The sequence below is a fragment of the Elephas maximus genome, chromosome 12, assembly GCF_024166365.1.
Source record: "Elephas maximus indicus isolate mEleMax1 chromosome 12, mEleMax1 primary haplotype, whole genome shotgun sequence".
Classification (NCBI taxonomy): Eukaryota; Metazoa; Chordata; class Mammalia; order Proboscidea; family Elephantidae; genus Elephas; species Elephas maximus.
The window spans coordinates 52,044,879-52,058,541 of NC_064830.1; the positions used below are offsets into that span (position 1 = coordinate 52,044,879).

Consider the following 13,663-nt stretch of genomic DNA (forward strand, 5'->3'; position numbering starts at 1 on the left):
TGGGTTTTGGTGCCTTAATTAAAGGAGGTTTCACCAACACCAGAGTTTCACACGGTCCCTTTGTTTGGCCAGAGAGGTTCTGTACCTCAAGGTAATATGCCACATTAAAATTCTCTATAGTGAAGAGACTATATCAGCTTAAGACTGGAAGAACTAGATGGTGCTCGGATACCACCAATGACTGCCCTGACAGGGAACACAACAGAGAATCCCCGATGGAGCAGGAAAACAGTAGGATGCAGACCTCAGAGTCTCATAAAAAGACCAGACTTAATGGTCTGAGACTAGAGGGACCCTGGAGGTCACGGTCCCTGGACCTTCTGTTAGCACAAGACTGGAACCATTCCCAAAGCCAACTCTTCAGACAGGGATTGGACTGGACTATAAGCCAGAAAATGATACTAGTGAGGAGTGAGCTTCTTGGCTCAAGTAGACACATGAGACTATGTGGGCAGCTCCTGTCTGGAGGTGAAATGAGAAGGCAGAGGAGGACAGGAGCTGGTTGAATGGACATGGGGAATACAGGGTGGAGAGGAGGAGTGTGCTGTCTCATTAGGGGAAGAGCAGCTAGGAGTACATACCCACTGCACCCCCCCCAAAAAAGGAGTACATAACGAGGTGTATATGAATTTTTGTATGAGAGACTGACTTGATTTATAAACTCACGTAAAGCACAAAACCAAACCAAACCTCCATGGTGAGAGCTCCATGATGGAAACAGGGAAGAGAAGGGAAATCTACCATGCCTTGACCTCAGATTTCTTCTCAGGCAGATAAGTTACAGGAGAAACTATGTACTCAAGTTGGATAGAGAAATTTGGATCTACAAAGCAATCCCCTCCAAACTCTCATGGTTGCATATCTCTTGGAAATCTGGGCTCCCAGGTGTGCACACACCAGTTAGAATGCAGCTCTCCTGTGAAAGAGCACATTACATAAGGTGTTAATAGGTGTTCAGGAGGGGAGCTCCTGGGTCAAATAAGTAAGTTTGGGAAACACTGGGCTAAGCAAAGTTAAACATTTTTTGTGAGACTTTAAAAATGTTTCTTTAATAATACATTAAGGAGTTTTGTCAGTCTCCCAGAGAGGAGTGGTAGAGTATGATGTAGCATTTCCCAATTTAATCTGATCAGGAATTCAACTTTTGTCTCCTGAGTAGGGTGATCAACTGTCCTGGTCTGCCCAGGACTGAGGACAGGGGATCGTCAGTGCTAAAATTAGAAAAGTCCCAGGCAAGTCAGGACAAGTTGATTACCCTACTCCTGAGCCACCAGTAATGTGTGTATTGTTGACCTAAAAAATGAAGAGGGCGGAAGAAGATGATACACACCTGAAGTTTAAAATGCTATCACCTCAACAGGTAAGGTGTACACCCATGTTGCCACATTTACCACCCACTCTACCTGCTTCTTAATCCTAGAGTCCCTTTTCTCTCATTTTCCTTGGCAATTAGTGAACATTTAACTATTAGTTCAGCTCTGTATGAAGTGCTGTGCGGAAATCCAAAAAAAAAGTATTCAACTGGGTCCTATTCTGAGGAAACATATGTCCTGCAGGGAGGCACAAGATACAGAAACATATGAAACATCCCAAACTGGCATGAATGAGAACAGCTGGGGAAGTTCCAGGGACTCTGAAGGTGGGCTTGGGTGTGGACAGATGAGAATGGCCAGGATGTTGGGAAGTGGTTTCTACACTCATGGATACAGGCCAGTAATTTTCCCCAAGCCACAAAGGCCCTGGGTGTTTTCCCTATTAAGTTCCCAGCCAACTCTTTTGTATAATAATACACTATTTACCTACAAGGGGACTTGTGGTCCAGGTGTCTATGCTGAGGTCACAGGTGTAGCATCTCTGAAACTTAAAGATCAAGAGCCTGGAGCAGAAAAACCGAAGTGTTATAAATCATCAAGATCATGGGAAAGCTTTAAGAACAAACAACGAGTAGATTCCAACACTACTTCACACTGTCAATATTAAAATCTTCAGGAGTAGGGACAGTAGTCGCAAGCTCCCTCAGTGATTCTGACATGCTGAAAGTAGGACCCACTGATCATAACAGCATGCCTCAGTGTGTATCCTATAGAACACTAGTCCTGTTAGATGCTCAGGAAAGGAGGTCTTGTGGTCAGGCCAACAAGTGTGTAGATGACCATATAGTTTGGGTTGCTCTTGATGATTCCCCAAGCCACCAGGTAGCTTATGCCTCTTCACTTGTTAAAGGCCTTGAGAAGTCCTGGAGTAAAGACACCTTTATAGTTTTATTTCAGTCTACTACTTCCCAAACTTACTGGACCTTAAGATGAATGAAAAAAAAAATCTATCATTTATTTAGCAACCTTTCTAATTTTTTGGTACTACCCATTAACATTCGGTGGTATGCATCATGGGAAATGTTGGGTTAGGATTGAGAGAAATAAAATCAAGACACTTTGGTCAACAGAACACTTTTACAGCCCTAGGGATCCATGGGGAAGGGGTGGGGAGATACCAACATTTCCAACACACATGCATGATATAACACACGACTTAAGGGTAAAAAAAATTTTTTTTTTTTTTTTTTATGTGCACTGAGGGAGACTTCTGCAAAGGGACAACCCTGGTGACCCACCAGGGAGGGACACTGCAGGCTGAGAACAACTGTGTGAGCCGAGCTTTGGGATCCAAGGTCAGGAGTGCACTTGGGATACTTGGAGAAACAGGCCTAACTAGTGGGCACACGTTTGTTTAGGGAAACACCAAGAGATTTAGGATAGGGTTTGGCAAAAACTGTTCTCAAGTTCCTGTACACAAGCCTTAGGAAGGTCGTCCGCTGAGCAACAATTCTCTTAACCATTTTTGAGCAAAAGTTCTCATTCTCCGATCATGAAACATGATGGATTGTTTACAGTACTTGAGAATCTATGAGAATGGAGTTGAAAATGTGATTAGTGGCTATGGTATAGCTCACCTGACCAGCACAATGAGACAAGATTGAGGAAGCTGCAAAATTGATCCTTGTGGAAAAAACAGGGGGCTTCCTTAAACTAAAATTGATGGAAAAGCTCAAGTGAAAGGAATATGAAGGCAGTGCTCTAAGAATAAGTACCCTCAGAACATTTATACAGAAAGGAAAAGTGCCAGAACTATGTTGGGAGGATGGTGTGATGATGGGAGTAAACTAGTTTGGAGAAAGAAAGAAAAAGAATTTAAGTGGGCAGTTCATGTCATAGAAACGCGCTGGGGCCAGTCCGAGTCGATGCTTTTATAAATGATGGTCAGCAGTAGCACAAGTGATGTTTCCACATTTCTAGAAAACACTAAGCTCTCTCAGATGATGAAATGCCAAGTTGGTGGTGATAAACAGCAGGAAGACCTTATCAAGCTGGTTGAGCAGGCAGGAAAGGGGCAGATGAGCTTGAGCATGGTAAGAACACGGTAATAAATTTTGGGAAAAATAAGTGGCAGTTATAAAAGATGACAATCTGAGCTGTCAGCTACAGCCCAGGGTGTGTGATGAGAGAAAGGGGTCAGGGGAACAACCCTCAACTCTTCTCTCTTACTCACACAGTTCAATAATTTCTCTACCCCTAGTTAAGGAAATTATTTAACAATATCATTAATATCACATACAAGTAGAATTTTGCTGAAGATCATTCAAAAGCAGTTGCAGCAGCACACCTACAGGGAACTGTCAGAAATTCAAGCCGGATTCAGAAGAGGACAGGGAACCAGGGATATCATTGCTGATGTCAGATGGCACATGGCTGAAAGCAGAGACTATCAGAAAGATGTTTACCTGTGTTTTATTGACTGCAAAGGCATTCAACTGGGTGGATCATAACACATTTTGGATAACACTGCAAAGAATGGGAATTCCAGAACACTTAACTGTGCTCATGAGGAACCTGTACTTAGACCAAGAGGCAGCCATTCAGGCAGAAGAAAGCGATACTGCATGGTTGAAAGTAAAGAAAGGTGTGTGTCAGGGTTATATCCTTTTCACCATACTTATTCAACCTATATGCTAAGAAAATAATCTGAGAATCTGGACAATATGAAGAATGGGGCATCAGGATTGCAGGAAGACTCATTAACCTGGGTTATGCAGATGACACAACCTTGTTTGCTGCAAGTGAAGAGAATGTGAAGCACTTATTGATGAAGATCAAAGACTACAGCCTTCTGTATGGATTACATCTCAACATAAAGAAAAGAAAAATCCTTACAACTGGACCAATAAGCAACATCATGATAAATGGAGAAGACTGATGTTGTCAAGGATTTCATTTCACTTGGATCCACAATCAACACCTAGAAAAGCAGCTGTCAAGAAATCAAACAACACAGTGCATTGGATTAATCTGCTGCGAGACCTCTTTAAATTGTTGAAAAGCAAGGATTTCATCTTGAAGACTAAAGCGCACCTGATCCAACCCATGATGTTTTCAATCGCCTCATATGCACGTGAAGGCTGGGCAATGAATAAGGAAGACCCAAGAAAAACTGACACCTTTGGATCACGATGTTGGCAAAGAATTTTGAATATACCAAGGACTGACAGAAGAATGAACAAATCTGTCCTGGAAGAAGTATAGCTGGAATGCTCCTTGGAAGAGAGTATGGCAAAACTTCAACTCATGTACCTTGGACGTGTTAACAGGAGGGTCCAGTCCCTGGAGAAGGACATCATGTTTAGTACAGCAGAGGGTCAGCGAAAAAGAGGAAGATCCTCAATGAGATGGAGTGACACAGTGGCCGCAACAATGGGCTCAAATAATGATTGTAAGGATGGTGCCAGGCAGGCAGTGTTTTTTTCTGTTGTACATAGGGTCACTATGAGTTGGAACTGACTCAATGGTATCTAACAAGAACAGCAATAGTTAAGGAGTGTGTGGAAAACTTGTGTGTAAGTATGGATAAAAGTATGGATAGCTGTATAAAAACTATAAAATTGGAAATTATTTGTAATTGCCAGCACACACACAGTATCAATGCACTTTTGTAAACAGCTTAAGATGATGGCAGGGAAGTGAATTAGCTAAACGTGTTAAGTAGAAGTGGAGATGGTACCCAAAGGAAAACAATTTGTAATGCTTAATAAGCACTGTCTGCCAAAGCAGGGGACCCAGCATATCCAGAAGAGTGGTCATGAGGAGGAGTAAGACCCTGGGCAGGGGGTGAGTCATGGTCCACCAAGTTTCTGGTACTTAATCACTTACCTATAACCACTGAAAAACACTTCAAGCAAGCCTCCCTAAGATGGGGCAGCTTCACAAACTACTTTGAACTTGGAATTTCACGATGAGCACCCATCTTTCTGCTCACCTGCTTGTGTACCCAGAAAGGCTAATCGGACCTGCCATGTCCCTAATGGGGGCTCCATCCTTCACTACTGAGAAGGACCTCCCTTCCCATCTCCTTTTCTGCTTTCTGGGAAATGATGATGAAGGGTTTGGCTGGGTGGGATATCCATGACAAAACACCTTCTGAAGAAGAAGGCTGCTTCTGCTTTAATTCTTAGTTGCCCTTAAGTAGCCGTAGGGACAAAACTATTAGCCACCAACATTAAGGGACCTTAAATAGTGTTTTGAAATGGAAACTGAAAGTGTGTTTGGTTTCCAGAACAACTGAATTGCTGCATCTCCAGTGGAGCCAAACTAGAAAACATTTTTCCTCCCCTTGTATAAAACTGTGGTTTGCATTCCTTTGGGTTATTAATGCAAGAACATGGAGCTGAAGTACAATGAAATGACAATGAAATGACAGTGGGGCCTTTGTGTTGGCAACAAGCAAAAACCTTGATTCCCCCTCACTGCAAGGAGAAATGATCAAAGCTTAGAAGCTCATGAAAAATGCCATTTGTTGGCTCAGTCCTCTCCATACGTGAATGATAACAGCATTCCTGAAGCTGAAGAAAGATATATATATATTTTTGGATACTTAAAGAAATCACTGTAAAACTTAGATGACCTGGGAGGGTTAGGGAATGGATTTTATGCTTGAGGGTTTACTCAGCACATCCTTGAGGCCTTCTAGGGCCTGGCCCCTCCCACACCCTCCAAGGGAGCCACTGGCCTTGAAGACACATTTCCTGGCTCACACCTGCTGCTGGGAAGACCGAGGGTCCCCCAAATTTCCACTACCTGCCTCAATAAACAAGTAGCTTGTGGGTCCTATGGGTGGAGTCACCATGACTTGGAGGCAGCAGCCTCCTCCAGGCACCACGGTATATACTAAATGCTAATATTTAATATACAGACTGACCTTGGCCTCTCACTGGTGTGTGGCATCCTGAGGGATGAGGGAAAGGTCCCTCTAGGCTAGTGCCCCCATCACAATGTACACAGCCTTATTGTATCCCTCCTTTTCAGTAGTTTTGACTTATTTCAGCATTATGTTTATATATGCTTGGTTAAACAGACTCCCTGATTGTATTATCTACTTTGGGCAAATCTGAGAAAGACCTCTTTGAAGTGTTGAATAGCAAAGAAGACTAAGGTGCGCCTGACCCAAGCCATGATATTTTCAATTGCATTATATGCATGTGAAAGCTGGACGATGAATAAGACCCAAGAAGAACTGACACCTTTGAATTGTGGTCTTGGCAAAGAATATTGAATACACCATGGAATGCTAAAAGAATGAACAAATCTGTCTTCAAAGAAGTACAACCAGAATGCTCCTTAGAAGCAAGGAAGACGAGACTATGTGTTACACACTTCAGACATGTTATCAGGAGGGATCAGTCCTGAAAAAGACATCATGCTTGGTAAAGTACAGGGTCAGCAAAGGAGAGAAAGGCCCTCAATGAGATGGATTGACACAGTGGCTGTAACAATGGGCTCAAGCATAACAATGATTTTAGCATGGCACATCAGCGGGCAGCATTTCATTCTGTTACACGTGGGGTCACTATGAGTTGGAACCAACTCGGCGGCACCTAACAACAACAACAGTTCTAACTAAACTAACCCTCACAAAATGGACCAGTGGTTTCAAAAGAGTCCTAAAGACAATGCCCTAATTCAGGCACATGTGAACAGCAAGAAAATGGCAGTGCCAACAATGCTCCTACTTGTACTAAGAGCTTTTCCCTGCCATACTGCAGAATAAAAGTGATGATCTAATCAGCTCTGACAAGAACTAGGCCATAATAATTTCAAAAATTTTAAAAAGGCTATCTGAGATATGGATTTCAGGCACTTCTACTTGCCTTGAGATATTACGCAAGGCAGCAGGAAGCCACCACAATTAACAAGACAGTTAATGCATTGTAAGATTTGATCTTTGGTTTATCTTTTGGTATGACTGTGAGGGGAGAGGGATGAGCAAAGCAGGACGCCAAGTGCTTCTTTCAGCTTGGCAGACTGGGGCATGATGTAACCGAGATGGTATGCACTGTGTATTTAATCCCCACAGCAATCTTGCAAGACAGGTACTGTGAGTCCCATTTTACAGATGAGAAAACTGAGGCTCAGCAGATTTAAATAATTCCCTCAAAACCATGAAGCTAGTAAGTAGCAGAGCTGCAGTTGGGCCCAAATTCAGACCGACTCCAGACAAAGCCTGCAATCTTTGCCTTCTTGCAACTACTTGCAGAAAATTACCACTGTTTCTCTAATGACTGTGATTTCTTGCTTACCTGAAACATTAAATAGGCTTCGGCTTAAATCCCCATTTAGCTAGGGGACTCACATTTCTTTTCTTTCTTTTTTTTAAATACAAAAGAACAGTCTCATTATGTGATAGAACACTACTGCATATTCATCAAAACTTGCAGATATGGCTTTCTTTTTAGAGGGAATTCTATATATTTCAACAGAGCTACGTATTGATTTTATTTTTCATATTGATTTTACAGCCAGCCTGAAAGCTGAATGAGTGTTTCATAGTTTTACTCAGGAGAGCTAACTGAAGCACAGACTTGTGAAGTCACTGGGGGTTGAATCATCTCTAACAGGTTAATTTTGGATATTTGAGAGGTATTTTTGTCTCACCTCATTAGAAGAGCAACTGGCACGAAAAACGACATTTACTTACGTGATTTCTTTTAACAAAACATACTCATTTCACTCTTTCTCTCTCCCTCCCCTACCCCTTCTCTTCCTTCCCTTCTGTTTCTCTGTCTCTTCATCTAGCAAATAACTGGTGTCACCCTGAATGGTAGGTCATATTCAGGCATAATAATAACAGACCACTTACGTAGTACTCAGTCTTCTAAGTACATTATGCATAGAACTTAATATCTTTGCGACACTCTATGTAGGATCGCTAGGAGTCAGAATTGACTCGATGGCAATGGGTTTGGTTTTTTGGTTATGAAGTAGGTGCTAATATCATCAACATCATCATCATCACCTCCATTTTACATCTAAGAAAACTAATGCAAAGAGGTTATTATCTAAAACCAAACAGGCAAAAAAACACACCACTGCCATCGAGTAGATTTGGACTCATAGCGACCCTACAGGACAGAGTAGAGCTGCCTCATAGGGGTTCTAAGGCTCTAATCTTTATGGAAACAGACTGCTTCATTTTTCCCCCACAGAGTGGCTGGTAGGTTCCAACCACCGACCTTTTGGTTAGCAGCCGAATGCTTAACCACTAGGAGGTGGCAGAGCTGGGATTCAGACTCATGGAGTCTACCCCAAAGTCCTGTGCTTTAACCTGCCACAATAAACTGTATTCATGAGGTGACAAATATCAATTAGCTCAAATGTTTTGTGAATTACAGCCCACTTTAAGATGGAGGTTGAGCAGTATTTTTTTGCACTCAGAATTCATTATTTTTAAAATCATGAAGCATCTGCAACATACAGAAAAAACAATATAACAAACACTTGTGTGGCCACCACTCAGACTGCACAAATCTTAGTATTTTGTCCTCAAAGATAGGATAGATTAAGCCCCCTTTGTTCTTGACTCCCTCTCTCCCTTTCTCCCTCCCCAGAGCTAACTGCACTTCTGAAGCTGATGTGTCTTTGTCCCATCTGTTTTTATATTTTTTACCTTATGAGTATGTATGCATCAACATTATATTGCTTAGATCAAGAGATTTTAAACTTCACATAAAAAGTGCCATACTACACAGATCCTTCTGCAATTCTTCATTCAACATTATGCTTTTAACATTTATCTAGCTCAGTCATCTAATTGCTTATTGAAAGAAAAAAAAAAAAAAAACTCCTTGCTGTTGAGTCAATTCCGACTCACGGTGACCCCACGTGCTACAGAGCAGAGCTGTTCCATAGGGTTATCTTGGTTGTAAGCTTTATGTAAAAAAAAAAAAAAAAAAAAAATTTTTTTTTTTTAAGCAGGTCTTTATTTCCGAGGTACAACTGAGTTTGAACCACCAACCATTCGGCTAGGAGTCAAGTGCAAACGATTTGTGCCACCCAGGGACCTGTAATTGCTTACGGGAGTATATTATATATTCATGTTTCCTGCTGTTCTTTCCACTTTCTGCAAACAAAAAAAAAAGTCCACAAACATGTCTCCTTGTGCACACTTACAACAGTCTCTTGGGTTTTATACCTGGACTGTGACTGCTAAGTCATCTATGGATGTGCCGATAACTCTCCACCGAAAATGTCCTAATGTTCACTCCCAGTAACAGTGGATGAGAATTCCTGTGGCTCCACTTCCTCATCAACATTGCAAAGGCTCCAACTTTTTCATTTTTGCCTATTGATAGGGATGAAATGGTATCTTGCTTTAATTTGTATCTCCCTGATTATGAGTGAGATTGAACATATTGTGTTTATTAGGCACTCAGGTTTTTCTCTTCTGTGAATCGCTTTTTCATATACTTCACTAATTTTTTAAAATTAGATTGTATGTCTTTTTCTTGTTAATTTGTAGAAGTTTTTAAAATATGTTATAAATTCTAATCCTCTTCTGATTACGAGTTACAACTATTTCATCCCAATCTGTAGCATTATCTTTTAACTTTACTTATGGTGTCTTTTTTTTTTTTTTTTTGGGCTTATAGATGTTTTAGATTTTAATATAGTCAAATTTATCTTTCTTTTTCTTTATGGTTTGTGGTTTTTGTATCTAGTTTTAAAAAAAATCCTTTCCTACCATGGGTGATAAAGGAGTCTCATTTAAGGTTCTGTTTTTCATATTTAGGTCTTTAAAACATCTGGAATTTATTTGTGCCTATTGTCTGAAACAAGGATCTTCCCCTCAATTTACTCAGATTGTTGAATATTCCTCCTTCCCCTACTGACCTGTTAGGCCACTTTTTTTCATATCAAGTGTCCAAATTACACAGGTCTATTTCTGAGCTTTCTGCTAACATTGGCCTATTGTCTATATCTGTACCAATACCACATTGTCGTAGCTACTATACCTCATAATAAGTCTTGATATGCCATAGGGAAGACCCAGCCTTATTCTTTTTAGGAATTGTCCTGATCGTTTTTGCCTTAACTCTTCAATATGAATTTTAGTATCACTGATAAAATTCCATGAATACTCTGTATTAATCTGAACCTTGATGATATTGAGCCTTCCCATCCATTAACATGATGTACCTCTCCATTTAGTCAGACCTCCTCTGACCTTCAATAATATTTTATAGTTATTTCCATAAAGTTCTTGCATCTCTTTCATTAGATTTATTCCTGGGTGCCATATAGTTTTGGTTGCTACTGTAAATTTAATTTTTTTCTATTAGTTTCTAAATGGTTATTAATAGCATATAGGATGCCAACTGATTTCTCTATATTTATCGCCGGTTCAGATATTTTGCTGAGTTCTGTTATTAGTTCTAATAGATTTACACCACATCTCTTTAGATAGACAACTGCACTGCCTGCACAAAATGATTTTTTTTTTCCTGCCCCTTATTTCTTTTTCTTGCCTTATTGCACTGCTGAGGATATCCAGTACAATGTTGAATAGTAACAGTGCTATTTGGCACTCCCGTCTCATTCCTGACTTTAACAGGATTGCATCAGAAATCTCCCCACTGAGTATGATGTCTAAGGGTTTTTTTTTTTTTAATTTTTATTGTGCTTTAAGTGAAAGTTTACAACTTAAGTCAGTCTCTCACACAAAAACTTATATACACCTTGCTACATACTCTGCTAAGGGTTTTTGATGAATACCATTTACCAAATTAAAGATTCTTCCTGTGTTTCTAATTTGCTAAGGCTTTGTTTTTAATTAGGAATGTCTATCGAATTTTAGGGAATTCTTTGCACCTATTGAGAACGTCATAAGATTTATCTCCTTTAATATGTTAATTTAGCCTGTTATTTAAAAAACTTTTATTATTTGAACCATCATTGCATTCCCAGGATAAGCCCTACTTGGCCATGATGCATCTGTATTTAATATACTGCTGAATTCTACCAACAAATCTTCAACAATTTTCTCTGTATTTTCTGTTATCCCTTCCTGTTCTGGTACACCAATCACTCGTAGGTTATTTCTCTTGATAGAGTCCCACATGATTCTTAACGTTTCTTTTTTTTTTTTTTTAATTCTTTTATCTGATTTTTCTTCATATATATTAGTGCCAAGTGATTTATCTTCAAGTTCAGAAATTCTGGCTTCTAACGCAATTCTGCTCCTCTGACTTTGTATTGAGTTGTCTACTTCAGTAATTTCATTGTTAATCTTCTGAATTTCTGATTGCTGTCTATGGATTTTTCCAGTTTACTAAATTTTTCATTATATTCTTGAATAATATTTCTAATTTCTTCAATTGCTTTATCTATGTGGTCCTTGGCTTGTTCTGCGTATTGCCTCATTTCCTTCCTGATGTCTTGAAGGGTTCTGTATATCAAACTTTTGTATTCTGCCTTTGGTAGTTCCAGAATGCACTCTCATCTAGAAGATCCTTGGATTCTTTGTTTTGAGAGCTTGTTGATGTGATCATGGTCTGTTACTTTATGTGACTTGATATTGACTGTTGTCTCAGAGCCATCTATTGTATTAGTTATTGTATTAGTTTGTTTGCTTACTGTGTCATAGCTTCTTGCCCTGTTTTGTTTTCATATGCCCAAATGGGTTGCTTGAGTGAGGTAGCTTGATTATTTTTGCCTTTGGAGCTCTGACATCCTGTCCCCAGATGGCTAGAGCTGTTATCAGGTATATCAGTCTAGGAGTCCATTCACTTTTCTTGTATGAATCGAGCTCATGTGTCCAGGTAGCTGATCATCAAGTGTGTGGTCCAGGCTCTGTCCTACAGTCTTAGAGGAGCAGGGGTGATTGATGTTTGAACCGGTTTCTGGTTGCAGCAGGGGCACTCTGAACAAGGCAGGGAGTTGAGAACCGACCCTCGAGTGTCTCTGCAGAAAGTGCGTCCCTGTTCCCTAGAGCATGCAGGTGGGTGGGTTCTGCAGACGGATCATGGATACCCAGTGTTTTTGGTTGTAAAGACTGGGAGGTACCAGTTATCTTTGGACCCCTGTTGTGGGTGGCTGGGTGACCTGAGTGGAGCTACTAGTCCTTAGGCCTCTGATGTGGGTAGATGAGGGCCCTGTTTAATAGGCAAAGTGATGTCAAACATCAAACACCCACCTCTCCACCGCACAGCTGAAATGGTTGGAGTCTGCCAACAACGGCCTATTCTCCTGAAATGGGCCCACACAGGTCCATGCAAAGGGGAAAGGTGCTCAAAGTCCACAGACCATTTATGCCTGGACAGGAGCCTCTTCTGTCCTGAGCTCCCCTGGTTAATGGAGCTAGCAAATTATCTTTTCCCCCGAATGCAAATTTTTTCCTTCCCCAAGGCCTGGAGGATGGCTCTAGGTGCTCAACAGAGCCTATCTCAGGTCCAGGGAATTCAGCCACTGAAGCCGGGTTGGGGGTGGGGGGGTGCACCCAATACACGCAAGTACTTAGCCTTTGCCGAGAGCGCCGTTTTTCTTAGGTTCTAGAGGTATGAGTAGGCTGTGTGGCTGGCTGCTTTCTCCCTGAGGAAACTGTGGCCAAACACTAGTACCAGCCAGCCCTCAACTCCACCGCTCCAGGAATGGTGCCTGAGGGCTCCCCGTGATTCAGGGCCGGTAACTCCTCTCCGCTTCTGAACCATCTCTTTCTCCCCCTGCCCCTCAGTTTGTTTTCTAAGCTTGCCCTTGATGCCCAGGGCTCCTAGCTTGTCATAAATATACTCATTTCACTTGTTTTTTTGGGTCTTTGTTGTAAAGAGGGCTCGCCGGAAGCGTCCATCTATTCTGCCATCTTCCTGCTGAATTCTATTAGCAAATATTACATTTAACATGTTATAAGTGTTTGACAATGAAATTGGCCTATAACTTTTTTCTGGTACTGTTCTTGCCTAATTTTGATGTCAGAATAAACTAGCCTCAAAAAATGGATTGAGTAGCTTTTCCTCTTTTTCCATCCTCTGAGTTTGTGTAACCTAGGGATTAACTGTCTTTTGAAGGTTTAGTAAAATTTATCATGAGGCCACTTTTAACTAGTGTGTATTCTGAGAGTAGGGATAAGGTGCAGAATAAATTACTTTAATGTTTCTTGTTTTCCACAGGTTTTTAAGAGCAATCATCCCCCCCAAAAAAACATACGGCATTTCATTTAACAACTATTTTAAGCTCACCCGATTTTTCTTTTCTTTTCCTAGAGCATCCAAAAAGTAGATAATTGCTCTGAATAGTAGATTACTCTCAGGAATAAAATGATGAACATCCTCCATTGGTATAATTTT

At 40.8% G+C, this 13,663-nt stretch overlaps 1 protein-coding gene across 2 annotated transcripts in view; it reads right to left on the reverse strand.

The window, feature by feature from the left end:
• The window catches only part of TNFAIP8L3 (TNF alpha induced protein 8 like 3), a 58,690-nt gene that overhangs the window by 5,320 nt on the left and 39,707 nt on the right, over positions 1 to 13,663 (reverse strand). The window lies entirely within an intron of this gene.